A 27437-nucleotide genomic window follows, 5' to 3' on the forward strand; every position below is an offset into this window, starting at 1 on the left:
TGCTGATAGAGATTCAGCAGGTTACTTTATCACCATGACAATAATGAGGGTGGGTGGGGGAAGAGAATTTAAATCTAAAAAATATGTATAAATACTTCATTTTCAAAAATATGGAGGAGTATGAGGAAACAGATGGGGGTGTGGGACTCAAGGTTAGCTTTTTCAAGGAACTCGTACAGGCACAATAGGCTGAATGACCTTTTTTTTCTGTATGATTCCAAAAGTCCCAATTTACATTTTTCAGTTTAATTTACAACCTCCCACACTAAACTACTAATTTACCCACACACTTCATTTTCAGAATTACCCAAAGTACTGTTCCACTCACTTCAAACAGGAAGTGCATCTATAACTAGTAGCCGGAGGGAAAGCCCAGTCTGGGGAAACCCATCTTCAGTGCAGGGTACCAACTTAGAAGAGCGAGAGAAAACAAAGATCAGGAAATAGCCCAGCCACGCCGTCAGGCGCTTCTGGACTGCACATTTAGCTGCAATTACTTAATGAACAGAACACAGGCTCGCCACTTTCCCGATGCTTCATAAAAATACAGACACGCCTTACTTCAAACCTGATGTAGAAAAAAGAAACACATCGTTTTTGTCTTTCAGAAGCCAAATTAAGTCAAAGGTGACTGTAATACACTCTGCTCCATTTATTAAAAAAATAGCTATTTGAAAAATTAACTATTTGGCTGTAGCTGTTCGTATGGTTTGTTTATATTTACCCAACAAACAAGGGCACGTATAAATGTAAAAGCGTCGTTGCGGTAGTTATTGTCTTCGGATTGAACCACAAAAATGTTCAAAATTTCTTTGGAATGAATACATGTCAGAGGCTCGGAAAAATTGAATACCGCAATTATCGCTAAATACATATAAAGCGTTTGGCTTAGAAGAGGCCATTGTGGTTTCATTGTTAGCAATTTGAAGTCAAGGAACATGTAGTTGTTTTACACACCTTTAAGAAAGAGATAAATTGCTCATCCGCCCTTTCTTAACATTCCATTTCTGATTTCCATTCATTTTGGAGAGGATAATGCGAATATCATTTATCAGTATTACTTTTACTTGCGCTAAATTATGGATTCCCCCATAAACTGATTGCTGGTCGCTCCTACCCATAGGATCAGGGTGGCCTCTCTAGGTTCAGCAATGTTACGCTTTCCCTTCGGAAGACAATGAGCAGCCTTCCACCCTTCTCTGTCTCCCACAGAGGTAACAAAGGAAAGAATGATTTGTTACAAAGTAATACCGCGGATCTCTTTTTTTTCTCCTCTTTCACTCACTTTAGTCAGGTCCAACCTCAGATTCCTTCTCTCCCTGTAATCACATTAGTAGAGTTGGCGAGCCAGCCTCTCTTGCCAGTATTTTTTTTGCTGCTTCCTCTTAGTGTAAAGTCAAGAAGCCAATGTGGTAGTGTTCAGACGCAATCTGACGACATTTTTCAACCCGCCCCCCTCAGTCGTGCTGATGATGGCTTTACGTGCGAAGTTTGTGCTTTCACATGTCAGGGGAGGAGCGACAAGGACATGCCTGGAAACTAAGAGAGAACTGTGTGTGCATGAGCCTCCTCTCTGTACTGCCGCACCTGGACTGGCGAAAACAAAATTTACAACTACTGAGTGCACGCTTGCACTGTAGAAAACCCGAGACCATTTTGATTCTACAGCGCACTCAGTTATATACAACTTGTAATCATAAATTATGCATACATCAGAAATGTATTACTAGATTTTAAATACAGAACTGCATCCACAACCCATCATAGCTTTCATTTAAAGCTTACTCCTGACAACTCTCCCATGTTAGAAATCGAAACAGACGGAAAAATCCAATCTATCAGGATTTGCGACACTTAATTATCTGAAACTAACATCATTACACCGAGTGCGACAGATTCTGCAAGCTCTGAAGGATGTAAAAACATAAGTAATAAGAACAGGCATATGCCATGCTGCCCTTGACCCTCCTCCACCATTTAAGATCATAGTAAGAAGTCTCGCAACACCAGGTTCAAGTCCAAAAAGTTTATTTGGAATTACGAGCTTTCGAAGTGCTGCTCCTTCATCAGGTGAATGGAGCAGTGTTTGAAAGCTTGTGATTCCAAATAAACCTGTCGGACTTTAACCTGGTGTTGTGAGGCTTCTTACTGTGCCCACCCCAGTCCAATGCTGGCATCTCCATATCATTTAAGATCATGGTTAATCTTTAATTTTAACTTCTGCCAGAGCCTCACATCTAGTCATTCCTTTAGTATTCAAAAATCTATCAAACCGAACTGGAATATACTCAATGACTGAGCATCCACAATCTCTAAGTATAGAGAATTCCACGGATTCACAAACCCGTGAGTGAAGAAATTTCTTCTCATCTCAGTCCTAAATGTTTACTCTGAGACTATGACATCCAATAAATTAATTGAGGGATAAATCGGTAAACATTCTGTCAATCGTTTTGGCAAAACAATTAAACTAAATCAAATTAACTGAGGGACAAATCAAAAGAGGCAGTCCTCAAAAAGGGAAGCGCTCAAAACAAAAGACAAAGTAGAAAGGAAACTACCGTATCAAGCTAATTAAGAATTTTAGATGTTTCAGTGAGATCATCTCTAAACTCTAGAGCATATCAGCCCATTCTACCCAATCGCTCACCATAAGAGAACCCTCACATCCCAAGAATCAATATAATCAAACTTAATTACACCTTCTCCAAGTTAGGTTTGAAGACCAAAACTCTACATATTACTACAGGCGTGGTTCCACCAAAACCCTGCACAATTGGAGCAAGACCTCCTTACTCATTTTTGATTTGATTTATTGTCACATGTATTAGTATACTGTGAAAAGTATGGTTTCTTGCGCACTATAGAGACAAAGCATACTGTACATAGAGAAGGAAAGGAGAGAGTGGAGAATGTAGTGTTACAGTAATAGCTAGGGTGTAGAGAAAGATCAACTTAATGAGAGGTAGGTCCACTCAAAAGTCTGATGGCAGCAGGGAAGAAGCTGTTTTTGAGTTAGTTGGTACGTGATCTCGGACTTTTGTATCTTTTTCCCAACGGAAGATGGTGGAAGAGAGTATGTCCAGGTCTTGGGGTCCTCAATTATTCTGGCTGCTTTCCCAAGGCAGCAGGAAATGTAGACAGTGTCAATGGATGGGAGGCTGATTTGAGTGATGGACTGGGTTTCATTCACGACCCTTTGTAATTAACCTCCTTGAAATAATGGGCAAATACCACTTGACGTCCAATTGCTTGCTGTGCCTTTGAACTAAGGACCCAACTGCTGGGAGCCCACATGGATTAAAACATCTCTTTTATTTAACTTGCATTGCAACCTGCTGCTCCTTTCAAGCTGGTAAGGCCTCTGGCATCAAAAGCCAATCCACCATCCTTAATTGGATGGGAAATATGTCTCCAGACCAATTAAGGGAGAACCCCTTCAAATACCAACCAGTAACTATTTACCTCAGGGATTAGCCAGCAGCACCCAGAAACATCCTAACTTCCATTTCCTGTCCCTGGATTGAAAATCCACACCAAATTGTGTAACAAATTATCTCACTGAAAAATAATTCAATTAATACCAATTTTCTACATTTGTCTTTTTACACAAATGTGATACAAATTTCCAAATGCATTGAAAATAAAAAGAATGCTACCCTAAATTGTGTATAATAATTTTTACTTTTTGAACTTCAAAATTCTACAGGTAAAACCTTGGCTTTCCACAGGCCTAACATGACCTCACACATGAGAAAAGATGCCATTGTGTTCAATAAATCTTAATAATATATTAGAATATGTAGCAAAAATAGTTTGGCTTACCATAGTGTCCTCCAAATTGCCCTGAATGTTGGCAAAATCCGTGCTGACAGAGCTATAAAGTCCAGGCTAAAACCTAAAAATAAACGTAATATAAGTAAACTTATACTGAAGCAAAAACAAAACTGAAAGTTAACAATAAAGTTCCTTACCCAAGCCATCTGTGTCAAAAAATATAAATTCAGATAAGTCTTATTAGCTCCCTTGTTCATAGCATTTGCACAGTCCACGATTTAAAAGGAAAGTGTCAGACACATTGAGGCCTGAACAGAAAACTGAAGAATATGGGATACCAGCCTGAATTTATAGTTTTCTTTAATGTTCAAACTTTGCACAATGAAACTACATATGCTCTGTGCTCTTGTCATGACCGGGGCTGATGTTACTACTGGATATGTCAGATCCCAGGATGGAACTTGGCTTCACCGATCCTAACTTTTATTATTTTGCTTAGATCTGTGTATGGCAGCTCTTGAACTGAGTAACAGGACGACCGATAAATATTTAGCAAAGAATAAAGCATTTGTTAAACAAGATGAACTGTAATGCACTATTTCTTCACCCCAGCTTTACCTCTACAGATATATACACATTTGTGAGGATACACAAGTTACAAAATTTATCTTATACTGTAATGTTCTCTGAAAGTACACAGTCAATGTAAACCAATTGTCAGACATACCACACTCTGAAACCAAGTGTTAGATGCCACCCAAGACTGACATTTACACTGCTCAGAATGACTTCACTGAACAGAACCTTTTTTCTAGATTCCGGTTCTTTGTTCATTTGAATTCACAGCCTCCCTGAACTCCCTTCTGTTACATTCACTGGTTTCTGGAACTTCCTGATCTTTAGTTTGGGTTTAGTTTTCTGTCCCTGTGCTTTATCCCGTCTGTTATAGTGGTTTTTGTGAGGGCTGCTTACTCTTGGGTTACCCGTTTTCAACTGAACCAAGTGCTTCTGCTTTCTGTGTGGGCCTCTGGTTAATAAATAACAGCATTTTTTAAAAAACCCTGTATTTGCTTAAACATCGTAAAGCCTCCATTACAATGCAGGCATCAAAATCAACCTACAGACATTCAGGTACACTGTAATTGCCTCAGTGAGGCACACAAGGTTGGCCTCTTGAAGTATGAGCTCCTTGATTGAGGTAATGATTGCCTGCCCAATCAGGGAGTTTTATCTGCAAATATATTGAGGAGTGTCATGGCTACTCACACTCCAGATTCTGACATTGGACCTGAAGCACTCTTAGGAGTGGAAATGAGTTTGTAGAAACATAGAAAAACTACAGCACAAAACAGGCCCTTCGGCACCACAAGTAGTGCCGAACATATCCCTACCTTTTAGGCCTACCTATAACCCTCCATCCTATTAAGTCCCATGTACTCATCCAGGAGTCTCTTAAAAGACCCGATTGAGTTTGCCTCCACCACCACTGATGGCAGCCGATTCCACTCGCCCACCACCCTCTGTGTGAAAAACTTCCCCCAACATTTCCCCTCTACCTACCCCCCAGCACCTTAAACCTGTGTCCTCTCGTAGCAGCCATTTCCACCCTGGGAAAAAGCCTCAGAGTCCATCCGATCTATGCCTCTCAACATCTTGTATACCTCTATTAGGTCTCCTCTCATCCTACGTCTCTCCAAGGAGAAAAGACCAAGCTCCCTCAGCCTATCCTCTTAAGGCATGCCACTCAATCCAGGCAGTATCCTTGTAAATCTCCTCTGCACCCTTTCAATCTTTTCCACATCCTTCCTGTAATGAGGCGACCAGAACTGAGCACAGTACTCCAAGTGGGGTCTGACGAGGGTCTTATATAGCTGTATCATTATCCCCGGACTCCTAAACTCAATCCCTCGATTGATAAAGGCCAGCACACCATACGCCTTCTTAACCACCTCCTCCACCTGCGGGGCCGATTTTAGAGTCCTATGGACCCAGACCCCAAGGTCCTTCTGATCCTCTACAGTACTAAGAGTCTTTCCCTTTATATTGTACTCCTTCATCCCATTTGACCTGCCAAAATGGACCACTACGCATTTATCTGGGTTGAAGTCCATCTGCCACTTCTCCGCCCAGTCTTGCATCCTATCTATGTCCCTCTGTAACTTCTGACATCCCTCCAGACTATCCACAACCCCACCAACCTTCGTGTCGTTGGCAAACTTACCAACCCATCCCTCCACTTCGTCATCCAGGTCATTTATGAAAATGACAAACAGCAAGGGTCCCAGAACAGATCCCTGGGGCACACCACTGGTGACCGACCTCCATTTAGAAGAAGATCCATCTATACCCACTCTCTGCCTCCTTTGGGCAAGCCAGTTCTGGATCCACAGGGCAGCAGCCCCTTGGATCCCATGCCCTCTCACTTTTTCTAGAAGCCTTGCATGGGGGACCTCATCGGACACCTTGCTAAAATCCATATAAACCACATCTACAGCTTTCCCTTCGTCAATGTGTTTAGTCACATTTTCGAAGAACTCCACCAGGCTCGTAAGGCATGATCTGCCTTTGACAAAGCCATGCTGAGTATTCTTGAGCATACTAAACCTCTCTAAATGCTCATAAATCCTGTCCCTCAGGATCTTCTCCATCAGCTTACCAACCACTGAGGTTAGACTCACCGGTCGGTAATTTCCTGGGCTATCCCTATTCCCCTTCTTGAAAATAGGAACCACATCCGCAATCCTTCAATCCTCCGGCACCTCCCCCGTCTCCATCGATGACGCAAAGATCATCGCCAGAGGCTCTGCAATTTCTTCCCTCGCCTCCCACGGCGACTTATCTATCTTGATGCCATTCAAAGATTCCAGCATAACCTCTTTGTTAAATTCCACATACTCAATCTTTTCAGTCCACCGCAAGCCCGCAGTACATCCACCCAGGTCCTTCTCCTCTGTGAAAACCGAGGCAAAATACTCATTAAGCACCTCTGCCATTTCTACTGGTTCTGTACAGATTTTCCCGCCTTCACCTTTTATGGGCCCTATTCCTTCACGTCTCATCCTTTTACTCTTCACATATTTATAGAACGCCTTAGGGTTTTCTTTAATCCTACCTGCCAAGGCCTTCTCGTGACCCCTTCTGGCTCTCCTAATTTCCTTCTTTAGTCCCTTCCTACAAGCTGTATGCTCATCTAGATCCCTATCTTTGCCAAGCTCTCTGAACCTTTTGTACGCTTTCCTTTTCTTCTCGACTAGGTCCCGCACAGCTTTCGTGCACCATGGTTCCTTTAACCGACCAACTCCTCCCTGTCTGCTCGGAACGTTGTCCTGTAGAACTCTAGACAGACATTCCTTGAAAAACTGCCACCTCTCTTCAGTACATTTCCCCAAGAGTACCTCCTTCCAATTCACTCCTCTAATTTGCTGCCTTATGTCTTCATATTTCCCCTTACTCCATATAAACGCTTTCCTAGCTTGCCTGATCCTCTCTTTTTCCAATGCAAGCATATGATCGCTATCCCCAAGATGCTCTCCCACTGAGAGATCTGACACCTGTCCAGGTTCATTGGTCAGTATCAGATCAAGTACAGCCTCTCCTCTTGTAGGCTTGTCCACATGCTGTGTCAGGAAACCCTCCTGAACACACCTAACGAACTCCTCCCCATCCAATCCCCTTACCCTCGGGATATTCCAATCTACGTTTGGGAAATTAAAGTCTCCCATCACAACAACTCTGCCATTACCGCATCTCTCCAGGATCTGTTTCCCTATCTGCTCCTCCACCTCCCTGTTACTATTGGGCGGCCTATAGAAAACTCCCAGCAAAGTGATCGACCCCTTCCCACTCCGAACTTCCACCCACAGAGACTCTGTAGACAATCCCTCCACAGCATACACCTTCTCTACAGCTGTGACACTATCCCTGATCAGCAGTGCCACTCCACCCCCTCTCTTGCCTCCCTCCCTGTCCTTCCTGAAACATCTGAATCCCGGCACCTGGAGTATCCAGTCCTGTCCCCGAGACATCCAAGTCTCCGTAATGTCCACCACATCACACTTCCAGCCATCGATCCACGCTCTGAGCTCATCCCCTTTAGTCAATATACTCCTGGCATTAAAGTAAACACATCTCAATCCTTTGGTCTGAGCTCTCCCCTTCTCTATCCCCCATCCATCCTCCCTCTTGCACTGTCTATAACCCTTCTCTGTTTGCGAGCTAACTTCCTCGCTCCCAGTCTCCTCGTCTCGATCCCCTCCTCCCATCCTATCCAGTTTAAACTCTTCCCAGTAGCCTTAGCCAACCTTCCCGCCAGGATATTGGTCCCCCTGGGATTCAAGTGCTACCCGTTTTTTGTGTACAGGTCACACCTGCCCTAAAAGAGGTCCCAATGGTCCAGGAACCTGAATCCCTGCCCCCTGCACCAGTCCCTCAGCCACACATTCATCCTCCACCTCACTCCATTCCTGCCCTCACCCTCCCGTGGCACAGGCAGCAATCCCGAGATTACTACCTTTGCTTTCCTCCTTCTCAGCTGTCTCCCTAATTCCCTATACTCTCTTTTCATGACCCCTTCCCCCTTCCTTCCCACATCAGCGGTACCAATATGTACCGCTACCTCTGGCTCCTCTCCCTCCCACCTCAGGATCTCTGGGACTCGATCAGCGACATCCTGGATCCCGGCCCCAGGGAGGCAGACCACCATCCGAGACTCCCGCCTGCCTCCGCAAAAATGCCTGTCCGACCCCCTTACTGTTGAGTCCCCGATTAACACTGCCTTCCTCCTCTTTTCCTTAGCCCTGAGTTACAGGGCCGGACTCCACTCCGGAGACACGGCCACTGCTGCTTCCCCCAGGCGGGCTGCCCCCCCAGCAGTACTCAGGCAGGAGTACTTGTTGTGTAGGGGCACATCCACCAGGGTGCTCTCAATCACCCGAGCTTTACCCTTCCTGGCCGTCACCCACTTGGCCTCCACCCTTGGCCCTGGTGTGACCACCTGATGATAGCTCTTGTCTATCACCTCATTGTCCCTTAACAGCCTAAGATCCTCGAGCTGCAGTTCCAGCTCCTTAACACGGCCCCTCAGGAACCGCAGCTCGACACACCTTGTAAATAAAATAAATCTGGTGAAGGACCATTGGCCTCTGAGGAGTTATTTCAATGGTGATGAGGAAAAAGAACGACCTTAAGGAACTTGCTCGCTAACAGCCGGCTTCGCTCGGGGTAAGCCATTTTCAAGCATCATGCCTCGGTTTAGGAAATTGGACTCTTTTGACTCTGCTGTGGAAGACTGAGCCCAATATGTGGAACACATGCGTTACTTTTTTTTATAGAGCTAATGACATTGTGGAAGATGAAAAGCAACAGGTAATTCTTCTGACCGCTTCTGAACCGTTGGCATTTGCCATTATTCACAGCTTAACTTTCTAGGAGACACCAGAAGCCAAAACTTTCAGGAATTGAGGGAACATTATGACCTTAAGCCACCTTTGATCCTGAGAAGGTACTGGTTTTACTCGGCACTCCAGGAGGCGGGGAAGCCTGTTATGGGTTTCTTAACAAGTTTGAGACCCCTGGTGGAAATATGTGATTTTGGGTTGACGCTTAATGAGATGATTAGAGACCGTTTGGTATGTGGGATAAATAACGTAACCATCAAAAAATGTCTGTTGGCTGAAGCCCACCCGGACTTCAAACAGGTGCTACAGCTGGCCTTGTCATTGGAAAATGCTGCAAATGGGGCATATGAGTCACAAGGTATCCCAGTGGAAGTGGATACCCATGCCAGTTTGACTGAGTTCGGGGACCACCACTTGACCGCAGGTGACTACATAGCTTGTAATCCGGATACAAGCAAACACAGGTCTACCCACAGTACAGTCCCAAAGCAAAGGCAAGCTTTGACCAGTCAACAGTCCCTTCAGAATCCTGCCCAGCAAGGAATTGTACTTATTGCCTTTATGCAGAGTCGGAACAGCAAACTAAGTCTTCAAGATCTAGATTTAGAAAAACAACATGTAGGCATCTGGAGGAAATTCCTAAATCATTTTTCAAGGGCCGGCATGCACCTAAAAAAGAAGAAATGCATCTTCCTGCTACCTCAAGTGACCTATCTAGACTACAAAATGGACAAATCATCCTTTGGAGGACAGGGTGTGGGTGATAAAAGACGCCCTGGCTCCCAAATCCATCTAGGAGTTATGGACCTTTCTAGGGCTGGTGGCGTACTACGGAAAATTTATACCAAACCCAGCATCCATCTTGGTTCAGCTACATTAGCTGCTAAAAAAGGATCAAAGTTGGGAATAGACTGCCCCTCAAGACTGGCTTTTAAGAGAATAAAGAAACAGCTGTCATCATCGAATGTCTTAGTACATTACGATCCTTGAAAAGAGTTGGTGCTAACCTATGGTGCTTCTTCATATGGCATCGGGACGTTGTTCGCACATAGATGACCAAATGGAGAGGAACACACAATAGCATATGCCTCCAGGACCTTGACCATAGCAGAAAGAAAGTACGCCCACATTGAAAAAGAAGGGTTAGTGGTAATATTTGGAGTGAAAAAATTCCATCAATACCTTTATGGGCAGATATGTGATTGTCATGGTTCACCATTTGCTACTGGGGGCTACTAAGATAAAGCAGTGCCAAATAGCATCAGCCGGTATTTAGCAGTGGGCATTATTATTGGCTGCCTACAACCATCAGTTGGAACACCGGCTGGGAGGCCGCATGGCAAACATATGCCTTGAAAAGACTTCCTTTAGCAGACATCCCACTGATGATACCACAAGTAGAAGAGATGGTAATGACCATGAATTTGGATACCCTTCCAGTGGTCACACATAATATACATCCTTTGATGCAAAAGGACCCTGTCCTCGCAGAAGTTGAACAATAATGCTCACGGGAGAAGCGGAAAGACCAGTACTGCCCCAATTTCACCCACATTGAAGTTGAAGAGAACAGCTCACTGTAGAAGATGGCATATTGCTATGGGGGGGCACGAATGGTTTTTCTGAGTTAGGACCGCCATCCCATGCTGGCTGAACTACATCACTGACACCCTGTAGTATCCAAAATGAATATGTTGGCATGAAGCTAGGTTTGGTGGCTGAAATGGACACAGACATAGTGGCACTTGTGGGTTGGTGCCAGCAATGCTAGCAAGGACAAAAGTTGCCACCAGCAGCTCCCCTATATCCGTGGGAATGGCCGGTTAGACCATGGACTAGGCTGCATGTGGATTATGCAGGCTCATCCATGAGCTCGATATTTCTAGTCTTGGTGGACACCCACTCTAAGTGCTTGGATATTTATAGGGTGCATTCAGCAATCATAAAGGTAGAGAAATTTCACACCTTCTCTTCAACACATGGGATCCCGGAGGTGCTGGTCTCTGACAATAGGACATCTTTTGCTAGCCAGGCGTTCACTGGGTTCATGAAATCGAATGGGATTCAACATATCAGGATGGCACCACACCATCCATCATCAAACCGCCTCATGAAGACAGAAGTCCAGACTTTAAAAGCTGGTTTAAAAAAAAAATCAGCCAGCATTTTCAATGGACACTAAGCTCTTCAGTTGGTTATGTGATTATAGGACAACCCACCCCTGTACCCCCTCCCCATCCCACTACGAGATGAGCACCTGCAGAATTGTTCATGTACAGATGACTCTGCTCTTGATTGAGTTTGATCTTCCCGAACCGGGGGGGGGGGGGGGGGGGGGGGCTCGTGGAATAGCAGCAAGAAGCCCATTGCTGATGCTGAGACAATTGGAGGCCATTGGAAAATAATTACGTCAAGGGTCCTGCATGGCTGCCAGGAACAGTTGACGTTAGGATGGGACCAGTATCCTACAAAATATATGTGGGTGAGGCCATCCAGAAACATCATTTGGATCAGGTGCACGCCTTGAAATCACAGCATGTCAGGGAGCCAACTACGCCCAGCGGACTGTGAACCAAGGAACACACTCCCGGATCGGCCTCTCCTGGCTCCATCGTTGGTAGTTGGGACTTCAAAGTCTGAAATGTGGACGAAATTGCAGCTTATTTCTTTGCCTCCTGAGGAATGGAGTGAACCAGAATTCCAGTGCTCACAACGTAAGAAACACACTGCTGTTCCATACACCTCACCCATGTTGGATGGTGAGTTGGAGGAACCAGATCCGGTGCAAGAGACCCATGAGGGATGTGAACTGCTGAGATTCCTTGGACCTAAGAAGGGAGAGGTATAATGACGTCAACGAGGCACACGAGGTTGGCCTCTTGGAGCATGGTTTCCTGATTGAGGTAATGATTGCCTGTCAAATCAGAGTCTCGTGTATGTGTGTATATGTATTGAAGAGTGTCAGAGCTACTAACACTCTGGATTCTGACCTTGTTCCTGAAGCATTCTTAGGTGTGGAATTGAGTTTGTAAATAAAGGGAATCTGGTGAAGAGACTCCGGCTTCTGAGGAGTTATTTCACACATTATTTTAACTTAAGTAATCTGAAGTTTTAACCCTTTCAAAGCACACAAATACAGAAACCAAAATTAAGCTTACTGAAAGCTATACTTTATTTCTAATACTCAAAAAACAAATAACACAACTATCACTATTTCCTAACAAATTATTCAAAACAGTCCCATGTTTAATGTTTTTTGCAGTGGCAAATGAGAGATGAAAGAAAATAGAGATGTGACGAACTTCAACAGGCACTTCCTAGTTAAATGAGATTTCACATAATTGCATTCAAGTTTTAAGCAGATGCTTTCAATCTCTTCCCTTATTTTCCAGAAAAAACCCAAATCAATTAACAGGATCAATTTGTCACTAATGTACAACTTTACAGATAAAAATGTACATTTCGCTTAGGCTAATAGAAATCAAGCTAAGACATGTTATCACTAGAAATATGCCACAACAACAAACAAATTTTAAGTGAAAGTGAGCTGCAACTTTACAGTTGAAATAGCGGACATACAGAGTTTACTCTGATAATACTGTGCTGTTGATATATTTGAAGTTTCTTTAGAATGTTTAAAGTCTGGGTTTTTTTTTACAGGGAGCTAGTATGTCCGGAGAGAATATGGCTCAGATGCTGGGAAAGCAAGATAATTACTCATTTTAGCTGTATAGCGTTTACTAAGATAAGGCTAGTGGACTGTTGTTTGTAAATGGAGAACTCCGCTTGTTTTCTTGGTTTTCCTTCACTGACACTTTAATCTTTAATCCTGTTGTTGATTTTCCCTAGCCTTCTAATATTCCACAATATTTTTAAAACTTAGGATGTTTTATGGAATTTCTCAAAGAAATGACATCCTGATTTATTGCCAAGTTTATTTTTGTAATGCCCTAACTATGTTAGGGGTTGTGGGTTTTAAACGAGAAGAAAAAGATGTGGTTTGCACACATAGATTCAAAATAACAAGTTTATTGCAGGAGATGTTGCTTGTACAGAGTAGAAAATGAAACTAAGGCAGGAGCTTGTGAAGCACCCCAATAACATCACCATCAAATCATGTCACTGGCTCATAAAGCAACCATGCAATCACTTAAAATATATAACAGGCTACACCTGAAATATTAACCGGTTTGTTTTTTTTCCCCACAGGTGCTGACTGACTTAACGGTGCCTGGAATTCTGTTTTCATTTATAAATGTGCTTGACTTGATTGCAGTTGTTGTTATTTAATCAGGTGTCTTGTACATTTTAAAAATATATTCAAATTTAAAAAGGAATATGGATCAGTTATTCTCCCAGTTCTTACAACTGTCGGCGAATCAATATTGAATCAATCAACACAAGCAAAAACTATACTTTATTTCACAGATTACTATGAAAATAAATGTGATTATTTGGTTCTAATATTACTTTTTGCATGTGTCTGGGGAAATGGAGAAAGAAAAATCTCATGGTTACAGGAGGGCCATATATTGAGTAAATAATTCCAGCATTGATGATAATGAAAATTCTTTAATAAAATCTTATTTAAAGAAGATTTCAACTTCAATGGCATTTATTTCTTTCTGTCACTCTGCATAGAAAAAAGAACAAAGGGAAAGTGCTCACTGTGAAGAAAAATATAGAACAAGGGACACATAATTAGAGATAGGGAAAATCGATTTATCAAAATTTGAAAAAAAATACTTCAGTTGCAGTGCACTTAAAGTATAAATTTTTTTTTAACCAATACAAACAGATGCTATTTTTCAAATAATTTTAGGAATGCAAAGTTGTATTTGAAGAACTTGACCAAAATTCTTCCCAATAACAAGTGCAAATTTTATTGGCAACATCTGAAAGATGGTGATCAATCAATATCCATTCTTGTCTTGTTCTTAATGCCAGAATGCCTCATCCAGATCATTTCTGATTGGTGATTAGCTGAAAGTACTTTTTCCCTGGAGTTACTGGGAGGTGTGACTTAGTCATTCTGATAATTTAACAAAATCTGTGATTTGAAGCAACTGCATTAGAGGTATCATGTCAATGAATGAATATTAAGGTATCCAATATGACAAATTCAATATGCTACTTTTAACCAAGATTTTGTCATGGCATAACAACTGGAGTGTAAATAGCCCATTGGCTCACAAAGCCTGCTTCTTCCTGAGTTCATGACATTCACCCTTCACCACCATGTTAATTTTCAAATTTAACAAATATTAAGGGGCAGGAGAAAACCATTCAGCCCTTCAAGCTTTATTCACCATTTGATAAGATCATGGTTGATCCGTTTCCTAACTCCATCTTATCCCTTAATACACGAGGCTAACAAAACTCTACTGACCTCAGCTTTACTAATTTTCTACTGCTTTTTGTCAGACTGTTACTCACTTCCACCATCCTTTGCAAGAATAATTGTTTCTTCCATCCTAAATGGTTGGGATCTGATTTTAATGTTATGTTTCCTTATCTTAGAATTCTTCAACACTCAAAGAGCTTTTTCTCAATTTATCCTATCTTTCTTAATACCAGAACATTCAATCAACTAATCAATCTTAACCTACCATATTCCAGGGAATTCAAACCTTGTTTATATAATCTCTCCACAAACTCTAACATTTGGAACCCTGGTAACATTCTGATGAATCAGTGTTGCATTCACAATCACAAATTTGTTACGGCACAGAAGGAGGCCACTTGGTCCATCATGTCTGAACTGGCTTGCCAAACAAGCACCATGGTTAAGTGCCATTCCCTGCATTGTTTTTATTCCGGTAATCATCTAATGCCATCTTCAATGCCTCGATTGAACCTGCCTCCACCACACTTCGAGGCAGTGCATTCCAGACCCTAACCAATTATGTGAAGAAGTATTTTCTCATTTGTTCCTTTTGCAAATAACTTTAAACCTGTGCCCTCTTGTTCTTGATCCTTTTAAGAGTGGGAATAGTTTTTCCTCTTCTACTCTGTTCAGCTTCCACATAATTCTGAACATTTCCATTAAACATCTCCTTGCCTTCTTCTCCCCAAGGAGAACTGTCTATCCTCATAACTTGTAAATCTCTTCTACACTTTCTCCAATGTGTTCACACCCTTCCTATAGAGTGGTGCCCAGAATTCCAGCTGAGGTCTAACTATTTTCTTGTATAAGTTCAACATAACCTCCTTGTTCTTGTACTTTATGCTCCTCAGTAATAAAGCCCAGAATACTATGTGTTTTCTTGACTGTTGTGTTCACCTGTCCTACTACCTTCAATTATCTATGTACATATGCAGCCATATTCCTCTGCTCCTGCGCCCCTTTAAGAATTTTATCCCTTATTTTGTTTCGTCTCTCCATGTCCTTCCTACCATAATGCATCACTTCACTTCTACACATTGAATTTCATCGGATATCTATCTGCCCACTCCACCAACTTGTCTATGTCGTTTTGAAGGTCTACATTGCCCTCTTCATAGTTTACGATACTCGCAAGTTTTGTGTCATCCGCAAACACCAATATCCAGATCATTTATATGATATATATATATATCAAGAGCAGCAAGTTCTGGAGCATTGGGCTTCAGTACCAGAATCTTGTCAGGCCCCATAGCCTTTTCATTATCCAGTGTCTTCAACTATTTCTTGATATCATGTGGTGAGAATCGAATTAGCTGAAGACTGACAACTGTGACACTGACAACTGCTGGAGGGGCCTGAACTGGATCATACACTCATCACTTCTGGCTGAAGATTGTTGTGAATGTCTTATCTTTTGCACTGATGTGCTGGGCTTCTCCATCATTGAGGATGGGAGTATTTGAGAAGTCTCTTCCTCCAGTGAGTTGTGTAATTGTCTAATACCATTCATAGCTGGATGTGGCAGGACGGTACAGCTTAGATCTGATCTGTTGGTTGTGGAATTGCTTAGTTTTTGTATATAACTTGCTGCCTATGCTCTTTGGCATAAATGTAGCCTGGTGTTTTAGCTTCAGCAGGTTGACATTTCATTTTTAGTTATGTCCGGTATTGCTCCTGCATGCCCTCCTGCACTATACATTGAACCAGGGTTGACCCCTGGCTTGGTGGTAATGGTAGTATAGGGGATATACCGGGCCATGAGGTTACAGATTGTGGTTGAGTACAATTCTGCTGCTGATGGCCCACCGCACCTCACGGATGCTGTCTCAAGTTGCTAGATCGGTTTGAAATTTAGCCCATTTAGCACAGTGGTAGTCACATGGTCTGGAATGGGGGGGTGGGGGTGAGTTAATAGGTTGTAATGAACAAAGCATCGTAGCTGTGAGGGACAGCTCGGTGGATAGGATATTGGTATGTAGATAGGCTGGAAAATTGGGCGGGGATCCTGGATTCAGGATTCAATCCTGGACCGGGGAGCGGCGCGGGCTTGGAGGGCCGAAGGGCCTGTTCCTGTGCTGTATTGTTCTTTGTTCTTTGCTACACAAAACAATGGAGCGTATCCTAAAAGTGACAGGATTTAATCTCTTCTGTTATTCCTATGTTCTCTCAGATGGTTATAAAAGATGCAATGATGTGATTCGAAGATGTATTTTTCAGGTTTCCAATATTTAGCCCTCAAGTGACAAGACAGTCATTATTTGGTATTCATAGTTATCTCAATGCTGTTTGTGGGATCTTGTTGCTGTGATGAGATGTATGTTTTAGTTTTGTATTTATGATGGTATTCTATTAGATAAAGAAAGCTGTGCGTGTGCATTCAGGGTTAACTAAACAGGAGGTTACCAGATACAGGTTGTCTGTGAGGTCTAAGAGATGAAAGGTTAAAGGTGTTAGATTGATGCATTTCCAATGCGAGGTTATGGTGAGTTTGAGTTACAAAATAGGGTAGTTCTAAAATTTGATTGTGTAATATGTGGTGAAATTGTTTTTTCAGCTATTGACTTTCAAAAGGGAATTCAGAGGTGACGAAAAACTTCTGCATCTTCCATGGGTAAACACAGTAAGAAGTCTCACAACACCAGGTTAAAGTCCAACAGGTTTATTTGGTAGCAAAAGCCACTAGCTTTCGGAGCGCTGCCCCTTCATCAGGTGAGTGGGAGTTCTGTTCACAAACAGGGCATATAAAGACACAAACTCAATTTACAAAATAATGTTGGAATGCGAGTCTTTACAGGTAATCAAGTCTTAAAGGTACAGACAATGCGAGTGGAGAGAGCGTTAAGCACAGGTTAAAGAGATGTGTATTGTCTCCAGACAGGACAGCCAGTGAGATTTTGCAAGCCCAGACAAGTCGTGGGGATTACAGATCGTGTAACATGACCCAAGATCCCGGTTGAGGCCGTCCTTATGTGTGTGGAACTTGGCTATCAGTCTCTGCTCAGTGACTCTGCGTTGTCGTGTGTCGTGAAGGCCACCTTGGAGAACGCTTACCCGAAGATCAGAGGCCGAATGCCCGTGACCGCTGAAGTGTTCCCCAACAGGAAGAGAACGGTCTTGCCTAGTGATTGTCCAGCGGTGTTCATTCATCCATTGTCGTAGCGTCTGCATGGTCTCCCCAATGTACCATGCCTCGGGACATCCTTTCCTGCAGCGGAACCTGTCTTTAACCTGTGCTTAACGCTCTCTCCACTCACATTGTCTGTACCTTTAAGACTTGATTACCTGTAAAGACTCGCATTCCAACCATTATTTTGTAAATTGAATTTGTGTCTTTATATGCCCTGTTTGTGAACAGAACTCCCACTCACCTGACAAAGGGGCAGCGCTCCGAAAGCTAGTGGCTTTTGCTACCAAATAAACCTGTTGGACTTTAACCTGGTGTTGTGAGACTTCTTACTGTGTTTACCCCAGTCCAACGCCGGCATCTCCACATCATGTCTTCCATGGGTAAACAGGAAAGGTACATTAAAATTTATGTAAGGCAAAATAGAAAACATTAAAGATTTTTTATGTTTGGAGTGGAGTTCAAGGAGGTGTATAATAGAAGCTGAGATGAAAGGGGGAAGAGATTTTAAGGAAAGGAAGGTTTAACTAAGTTTAATTGCTGTGGAGGAAAGTCAGCTCTTGTGTGGGATTAAGAAGTTGTGAAAGTTTTGAATTGGAGGCAACCATTCAGCATTAACCAAGAGATTCTTTATTTTAGGAAACAATTTCTTTCTGAACTTCCTTCTGGAATTCCACATCAGAGTGGAAGTGTCTGACAAGTCACGCTGTGTACCTTTAAGTGACATCAATTCCTTGCCTTGGGTAATATTTACTTCATTTTTATGGTTACAATCTATAAGGGGTTGTTGCTAAAAAAAAAAGCTGTTTATTTGTGTACTTTTGACTAAGCATGTTTTTGGGGGCTGTTCTGTAAGGCTTTTTTAATTGTAAAACTTTTATCTTGTGCACTTCAGGTTTTTTTATTTTTAATAAATCTTTTAATTTGTAAAATTCTAAAGATAATGCTGGAGTTCTATGCTTTTAAGATCATAGCTCTTAATGTTTTAGCAATAAAAAAGGTTTATGATCAGCAAGACAGACTTCACTCTCAATCCGTTGTGGTTGTAATACTGTGCACAAATTTATTGTATGTTTTCCATGATGATTACATTAACAATACAAATTAGCTGCAAAATGTTTTGGAAGATCCTGAGGTGGTGAAAGGTGTTTTAACATTGTGAGTGCTTTCTTTTTATCCTGCAACTGATTATTTGTCTCTTTTTTCATAGGCAACCCCTCAATGCATCATAACATGCAATTATATCTGCAAAGAAAAATAAACTTCACAACACTGAATTAACTTTGAGACTTGGACTTTCTTGTGTTGATGTAAATACTGCCAGCATTCTACATCACTGTTTCACTGAAATTGAGCAACTTTTGGAGTTTGGCTATCCTCAGGATGATGTAGAAATCCAGAAGTCGCTGTCACTTATCTAATGCTCCTCCATCGGGTTGCCTCAGACTACAATCTACATTACAATCAGAATTTGATGAAAGCTTTCACTCATATGCTGTTGGTTCCACTGTAAAAATATTTGAAAAAGTTATATTGCTGAAAAAAGACATCTTGTTGTTGAAGCCTTTCATCTTGTACTCATCAGGACAATTTGCAAGAACATCAATGTCAGCAGAAACAACACATTTACATTAAAAAAGTGCCGATTGGTTGGCAAATGGACTGTCAGTCACCATTGTGAGGGGGAAATAATGTATATGGTTTATTACAACAATTTCTTAGGGTAAATAGCAAGTATGGATTATTAAGGGATCTCTATAAAGGGTTAAATGTCTCATCGCAAGGGAATAGGGAATCTATGTAAAACTGTTAGAAAGTTTAAGTAAAATTCCACAATTATGGGAAAAGAACATCTTGATATAAGCAAAGACTGCTTCCATAGAATCATGGAATCCTACAATGCGGAAGGAGGCCATTCGGCCCACCGAGTCTGCACCGACCACAATCCCACCCAGGCCCTATCCTCACAACCCCATGTGTTTACCCTAGCTACTCCCCTGACATTAAGGGGCAATTTAACATGGACAATCCACCTAACCTGCACATCTTTGGACTTTATGTGGGTGAACGACCAGCTAGAATGCCTGGAGACTTCTGCAATACTTAAATGGCTTGAATTAGCAGACAAAGCTAGCAGTGCAAGGCCAAGCCGTAGCAACGAGCTCTATAGAAAAGATTATGAGGAGCCAAAAGGAGATAAGAAAGACAGATAGTTTTTAAGATAGTAGACACGCTGCTTTGTGAACATCGGTAAGGGAATTAGGGGTTATAGGGATCAGGCGGGTAAGTGGAACTGATCCACTTCAGATCAGCCATGATCTTATTGAATGGCAGGGCAGGCTCGAGGGGTTAGATGGCCTACTCCTGCTCCTATTTCTTATGTTCTTATGTTCTTATGTGCAAATTGTTTAACGTAACACCCAAAAGCAGACACTGTTGGTATATAAGTAATGCTTTGCCTATGTGACTTACAATGTACATTGCATGGTTCTTCAGCTGGATGGAGTCTGTCTCAAAGACCTTCCTCTGAAATAGTGCCCTCCCTGCTATATGCTTGAAAATAAAGTGATCATAATCTATTCTGAGTCTCCTGTGGTTAGTTCAAAAGAAATTAGCGATAACACCATCAACTGGTGCATTTTCCATGACAACGCCTTTATCAGAGTCCACTTGCTAACCAATCAGCACTCAGTTATAAATTTGTTGTTTCCCTTGACATGTGTTCTTGCAAATTGTCCTGATGAGTGCAAGACGAAAAGGTTTGACAAAAAATCTTGTTGAATAAGGTGAAGAGTTTTTTAACAATGCACAACTTCAAAATTACTGCTGAGCAGCCTCACTGGATGTGAAAAGCTAGTTTTATATGGGGGGGGGGATTGACAAATTTCTCCACAATTATAAAAATACATTTAAAAAAGTTTATTCTTTAGTTTCTGAGCAAATCCAATTAATTGACAATTGGCGCTGCGACAGTCGGGTTCCAAGATATATAGCTGTTCTTTGAGGCGGACTGAATAAGTGATCGCCTGGGTGTCGGTAACGTGAGACACAAGGTAAGATTAAAACCTTGGTTTCTCTCACTGAACCTATTACTCAGTCGACCCCTCATCCCCCGAGGCTCTGTGTTGACAGAACTCTGAGACGACTTGCGTCCTTGAACACTGATTAGTCCTACACCGGGAGGTTCGAGTCCCCCGGTTGCCTTGGTGGTTCGAGTCCCCAGGTAAAGGTAAAGGGTGGTTAGAGGCCCCCTTGTTCGGGGTTCGAGTCCCCAGGTAAAGGTGGAAGTTCAGGGCTAGCGACCCCACGATCCCACGTAAAGGTTCGGGGTTAGAGGCCCCAGGGTTTTGGTATATTAAAGCCGGGAGGTTTGAGTCCCCCGGTGGCCGGGGTTCGAGTCCCTAGGTCGGTAGCAATTGAGGTTCGAGTCCCCTAAAAAGTTGTCCTTTGTTTTTTTTTAAAAAGGGAGGGAATGTGCAGTGTGTGTTACAGAATTTTGAGAGAAAGGAACTATGTTCTCTCAAATTACTAGGGAAATATTATAAATTAATTGGCAAAACGGAAAATTGATTAGAGAAAATCTAAGATTGACCTAATAATTTGTGTAGTTTTTGTATTTGTGTGTTTGTGTAGTCTGGTTGCTTGTCGAATGTAGGTGGTTGTTGTTGCATTAGATTGACAGCAGGATTTGTTCAAGCCTGTTTGTTCTTGTGGAATATTTATTAAATTATTTTCAGAAAAAAAAAGTAAAGGGTGGGAATTAGGTGAAGTTGGAGACGTGACTGTTTGTGCCGATCGAAAGGAGGTGTCTGTCTCAAAAGCGCAGCCTCGGACCAAAGGTCAGGACACTGAAGTGGGCGTAGAGGCAACAAGGCACTGCGGATTGTGAAGCATAAGTGGTCAAAGTCTCTTAACAATGGGTCAAACTTTGGATAAGTCAGGGGATGGGACCCCTTTATATAAAATGTGTCGTGAAAACCCGAAAGACGAAGAGCTACTCGGACGTTTATCGGTGTGTTTAAACAAAAAACTGGGAAATGAAAATTGGCCACGAGGGGGAATTTGGGATGTGGGTAAGTGTATTAAAGCCGAGGAGGCTATTTGGAAACGTAATGCGGGAAGTAAATGGAAAGTTTTAATGTCATAGAACAATACAGCACAGAACAGGCCCTTCGGCCCACGATGTTGTGCCGAGCTTTATCTGAAACCAAGATCAAGCTATCCCACTCCCTATCATCTTGGAGAAAAAGGGCTGAGAAGTCAAAGTTGGCCAGTTGGGTGGATAACGCACATGGAAGAGGGATTAACGCATGTGATAATGAGGGGAAACCCAAAAATTGGGAGGTTTTGAAGTTGCAGTGTGAGGATCATGAAATGAATGAAAGGGAAAGGGTTAAACAAGAAAGGCTGGAAAGGGAAAGACGAGACCGAGAAAAAGGATTAGAAAGACAAGCCAAACAAAGGAAAGATAAAAAATTGGAGGTACCTCCTGACATATGGGGCATGCAAATGTTGTTCCAAAATACCGATACGGATGAACAGGAGGAGGAGGAGGAGGATTGGCTGAATCGACCCAGTGCCCCGCTAGGACCACCACCCCAACTGTTGTATCCACCTTTACCAACTCAACCTCTACTCCAGCCTTAACCTCAGCCTCAACTCCCAACCCAAGATATTAAGACTCGACAGCCAGATTTGCCCCCACTTCCGCCACCCTATTCCCCTCAGACCATTGCCCTTGCTCAGACGCAGACCTCTACCGTGCCGACTCCGACCCCACCTGTATCCACATCGCAACAGCCCCCTGTTGAACCCGAAAGCCGTCCTCCCAATGAAGACCCTGCCCCGGAAACATATACTAGTCCAATAGCCTGGAGAACTAGATCCAAAGATAAGAAGGGAAAGAAACAGGCTGTCAGTAGACCAGGGAGAGAGGGACAGGATCCTTTTAAAACCCATAGGGGAAACCAGAAAAAACCTCAAGTGACTTTCCCGAGTGACTCTGAGAGCAGTGAGGATTACGATAGTCCAGATTCACAGAAAGAGGAGGAAGAAGAGAGTGAGAGCGATACAAATGGATGAAGGTTCCCCTAGCCCTCCCCGCCACCGAAAGAGGATTACAGGAAAGGGCCCCCACAAAAGGTGTTACTGCCAATTCCCCAACCGCACGGTCCCTAATCCAAATCCAGGGGAGGGTGGTCAAAATACTATGCAGGTCTATACCCCTTGGAAACCACAGGAAATGTGTCTGATCATGTCACGAGCCCCTAACCGAAAAACCAATCCAGAAGATTTTATAGATCATATCATGGGCACCATCCAAATGTTTCAGGCCACCCCTCAAGATCTTTTTAGTTTGTGCTGTATGGCCCTTACTCCCAGTGAGTGTACCAGATGGAAAGGCCACTTAAGTCAACCAGCGCCCCAGGACTGGGCGGCCTTTTCAGTTGCCGTTGGTCAGCCTCAGCAGCAGATAACAGCCATTAGAAATGCACTCCAGCGAACATTACAACAACCAGTAGATGTCACCAAAGTGTTAGAATGTAGGCCTAAAGCAGGAGAGGATGGTTCGGATTTCTGGGATCGCTTCTGGGGATACTGCTTACATTGCAGGGAGCCCCTCACCCCAGTTCAATGCTCTTTTGCTGCAATCCATACCTGAGGCTGTGGCCACTGCCATCCGTACTAATAATATGGATTGGCCAGATAATACTCGCCCCCAGATGAGAAGGGCCTTAATGTATTACTGGAACACTGCTAAGGAGTCTAAACCCACCAAGGTAAAACAAGAACTGGTTCAAAGACCACCACGCCCCCCACCTTCCTGCAAACCCGATTCCACGGGGTACCAAATGGAACCCCAGTTTTGTGCCCCTGGTTGGGTGGATTCACAAGGCCATGGATATGTGACCCACCCAAATGGCCCGACTACACCCTATTATGGACCACCATATGCGCCACGACCACCGTACCCAGGGCAGGTACCCCCTCTGCCGGTAGGCAGGGACCACTCCAGACGAATCAAACTTCTTTCTTTTGTGGGGCCCATGATCATTGGCGCCGAGACTGTCCCCACAACCAGTCCCACGGGGGACCTCGAGGAGGGAGACAGACATTCTCCACGGCAAATCCGTTTTAAGGATGACTGTCCTCCTCCCTTATTTTAGCAGTCTTGACAAGAGATCCTGGGGATGAGCCCATGATTGACTTGGTGGTCCAGGGTCAGATTATTCCTTTTATGATCGACACGGGAGCCACCACGTTGACAATGGATGCCTCCTGTAAGCGACAACATGGATTCCAACTTTCACCTGTCTCAGTGAACCTTAGCAGCTTCACGGGGCAGGAATGCGCCCACTTCTTGACAGACCCTCTAACAGTGGAGTTCGGCCCCCAGACCTGTGTTGTCCCATTCGCCCAAACCCCAGAATTAGGAGTTAACTTAGCTGGGAGGGATGTGCTGTGCCCCCTTCAGATTGAAATCCTCTGCCTCAACGAGGGCATCAGTGTCAGGAGCGAACCAGTTAAACAACAGTTTTGGGTTCACCAATCCCCACAATGGTGGACAATTGACCTATCTCCTCGAGATTTCACCCCCCCCCCCCACAGATCCCTAGCCCTCATGTTACCCTGTGTTATGACCCTACAGGCGCCTCCTTGGAATTGGCCACTATCTATGCCCCTTATTTAGGATCATGTTTATCTGTCACTGTTATTGGGTTTATTGAAGGAAAGGAAGGATCAGCGTTTCTGGTGAAGGTGCCGCCCCACCTATGGCACCAATCGGGTCTTGTGTCCCCTCACCTCACTCTGACTGTAAATATGGGTTATAAGGCCAAATCCTTGGGATTTTTGGCACACTGCTTGATCCAGCAGTCAGACCTTAATGCGACAGGTTTTTCACAGCAGCTGCCTGATGGTCTCATAACATACTATTGCAACCCTTTTATTGTGTTTGGGCCGATACGTCACCACCACCCTCACCATAGCCCCTCTGAGAAGCCCTCTCCAGACCTGTGGTCTGCTTCCAAACATGAGGTGGGATGTACTCCGATCACCCCCATAAAAATACAGGTCATCCCGGGAGCACCTTTACCCTCGATATCTCAGTACCCCCTCAAACCTGAGGCAGTGGAAGGAATAACTTCCTTGATAGATTCGTTCCTCCGACAAGGCATATTAGTCCCTTGCCAATCACCTTGTAATACTCCTATTCTGCCCGTCCCTAAACCCGGCCGACAGGAATGGAGACTGGTCCAGGACCTCAGACAGATAAATAAGGTAGTCCAACCTTTACATCCGATTGTCCCTAATCCTGCCACTATCCTAAGTAACATCCCTTCGGATGCATGTGTCTTTACCCTTGTTGATTTGCAACAAGCATTCTTTGCTATTCCCTTAGATAAGGAGTCTCAGGATCTGTTTGCCTTTACTTTTAAGGGCCAGCAGTATAACTGGACTCGTCTCCCTCAAGGGTTTGTTCACTCGCCTACCCTATTCTCCCAGGTCTTGCACCACCAGCTCCAAGACCTCCAACTCTTGGATGGCTCCACAGTCATCCAATACGTTGACGATCTGCTTTTAGCAAGTCCATCAGAATCTGCTAATATTGCAGATACTAACCGACTTTTGAATGCTCTCCACTCTTGGGGATATGTTGTGCCCGCTGCAAAGGTTAAGCGTACCCAACAGCAGGTACAATTCCTAGGAATTCTACTCAGCGCCTCAGAGTGAATGTTCACCCCTGAACGCATTTCACCTATCCTTATGACCCCCTTGCCCACTACCCCCAAACAAATGAGGGCCTTTTTAGGGTTGGTTAATTATTGCCGACAATGGCTGCCTAATGTAACTTTACTCACTAAACTAACTGACCCCTTTGGCTTCTTGTAAAGCCCCAAAAACCTTCACCCTCTCTAAAGAACAAAAGTCAGCCTTTACAGATTTAAAAGCAGCCCTTGCTGCAGTCCCGGCTTTGGGAAGACCTTTATATGACAGACCTTTCCAGCTATTTGTTAATGTTTTGGATGAATGTGCTACTGGAGTCCTGACACAGACTCATGGTGATTGCAAACGACCGGTTGCCTACTACTCTACCCGCCTGGACCCTGTAGCTCTGGGACTACCCCCTTGTTCTCAGATTCTCCCTGCAATTTACTCTTTGGCCACTGCTGCCTCCAACATTACTCTCCATCAACCCCTTACAATCTATACCTCACATGCCATTGTAGCCCTCCTCACCTCCCACCAGACTCAACACCTTACCCAGGCACATCTAAGCCGCTATGAAGTAGCATTCCTCAACAATCCCCTCTTGACGTTCTCCTTCTGCTCTACTATTAGATCCTGTGTGGAGTTTGCACATTCTGTGTGTGGAGTTTGCACATTCTCCTCGTGTCTGCGTGGGTTTCCTCCGGTGCTCCGGTTTCCTCCCACAGTCCAAAGATGTGCGGGTTAGGTTGATTGGCCAGGTTAAAAATTGCCCCTTAGAGTCCTGAGATGCGCAGGTTAGAGGGATTAGTGGGTAAATATGTGGGGGCAGGGCGTGGGTGGGATTGTGGTCGGTGCAGACTCGATGGGCCGAATGGCCTCCTTCTGCACTGTAGGGTTTCTATGATTTCTATGATTAACCCAGCCACATTTTTGAGTGCCCCTCCAGATGAGTTCTTAGAACCCCCACATGACTGCTTACTAAGGAACCAATTTTTAACCTCTCCCCGCCCAGACCTTACTGACGTCCCACTCCCTTCTTCGGACCTTATCTTGTTTGTTGACGGCAGCTCATCTATGTCTCCCTTGGGTACCCCCCTCTCCGGATACGCAATTGTCGATGCCACCTCCACATTAGAATCGGTGGCGTTTGACCCACCAGTGTCTGCTCAGAAAGCAGAACCTTTTGCCCTCACCTGTGCTTGCATTCTAGCCTCAGGAAAGTCGGCAAATATTTACACCGACTCTCGGTATGCCTTTGGCGTCTCCCACGACTTCGGCCAACTATGGTCTCAGTGTGGGCTTTTAACGTCCTCGGGCATGCCCATCCAGAATTCTTTGTATGCCCAAAACCTTCTCCAAGCAATACTCCTCCCTAAATAATTGGCTATTATCAAATGCGCTGCCCATGCCTCCGATAACTCTGCAGTTACTCAGGGCAACACTCGGGCTGATCAAGTTGCTGCAGATCAAACTTTTATTGTGTCCTCTATGAGCAAGCAGGCGATAAATCGCTCGCCTTCTTCGAACACGACGGGCATGCCAGATATTGTTACTGTTCAGCGCTTACAGGGGGATGCTCCTACCTCTTGAAAGGACATTTGGAAGGCGCATGAATGTTCGCATTCTGCGTCATCAGGCCTTTGGGTTACTCCAATTGGCCAAGTGTGTATATCTGATGCTTTGTTGCCTTTGCTTATTGATCGTCTTCATTCTGATACCACCTTGGCAAGGAGGGAATGAGTGGTATTATGCTCCGTACCTGGTGGCACCCCCGACTAGCTGAGGCAGCCCAGTCTCGTATAGCATCATGTTTGACATGTCAGCAAAACAATGTTGGTCAAGGGGGTGAGATGCTCACCAGGAAGAACACCCTTGCCAGGTGAACCGTTTGAATGTATTCAGCTAGATTTTATTGAATTGCTGCGTGTACATTGCTATAAAAGTATTGTCTTGTGATTGTTGATGTATTTAGTAGATGGATAGAGGCTTTCCCAACGACAAACAACAAGGCCTCGACGGTAGTAAAATTGTTGCTAACTGA

The 27437-nt window shown here is 43.7% G+C and overlaps 1 protein-coding gene across 4 annotated transcripts in view; it reads right to left on the reverse strand.

Annotated features, from left to right (window-relative positions):
• The window catches only part of LOC144511868 (uncharacterized), an 87953-nt gene that overhangs the window by 55106 nt on the left and 5410 nt on the right, over positions 1-27437 (reverse strand). Inside the window, exon 2 of one of the 4 annotated variants that reach the window (XM_078242295.1) lies at positions 3826-3898. The gene's annotated coding sequence lies outside the window, so the exon portion shown is untranslated. Of the gene's footprint in view, positions 1-328; positions 422-1285; positions 1514-3825; positions 3899-27437 lie in introns of those variants that run through there. The other 3 variants (XM_078242275.1, XM_078242285.1, XM_078242305.1) reach the window with 3 other exon arrangements.

This window comes from Mustelus asterias, chromosome 2, assembly GCF_964213995.1.
Source record: "Mustelus asterias chromosome 2, sMusAst1.hap1.1, whole genome shotgun sequence".
In the NCBI taxonomy this organism is placed as follows: Eukaryota; Metazoa; Chordata; class Chondrichthyes; order Carcharhiniformes; family Triakidae; genus Mustelus; species Mustelus asterias.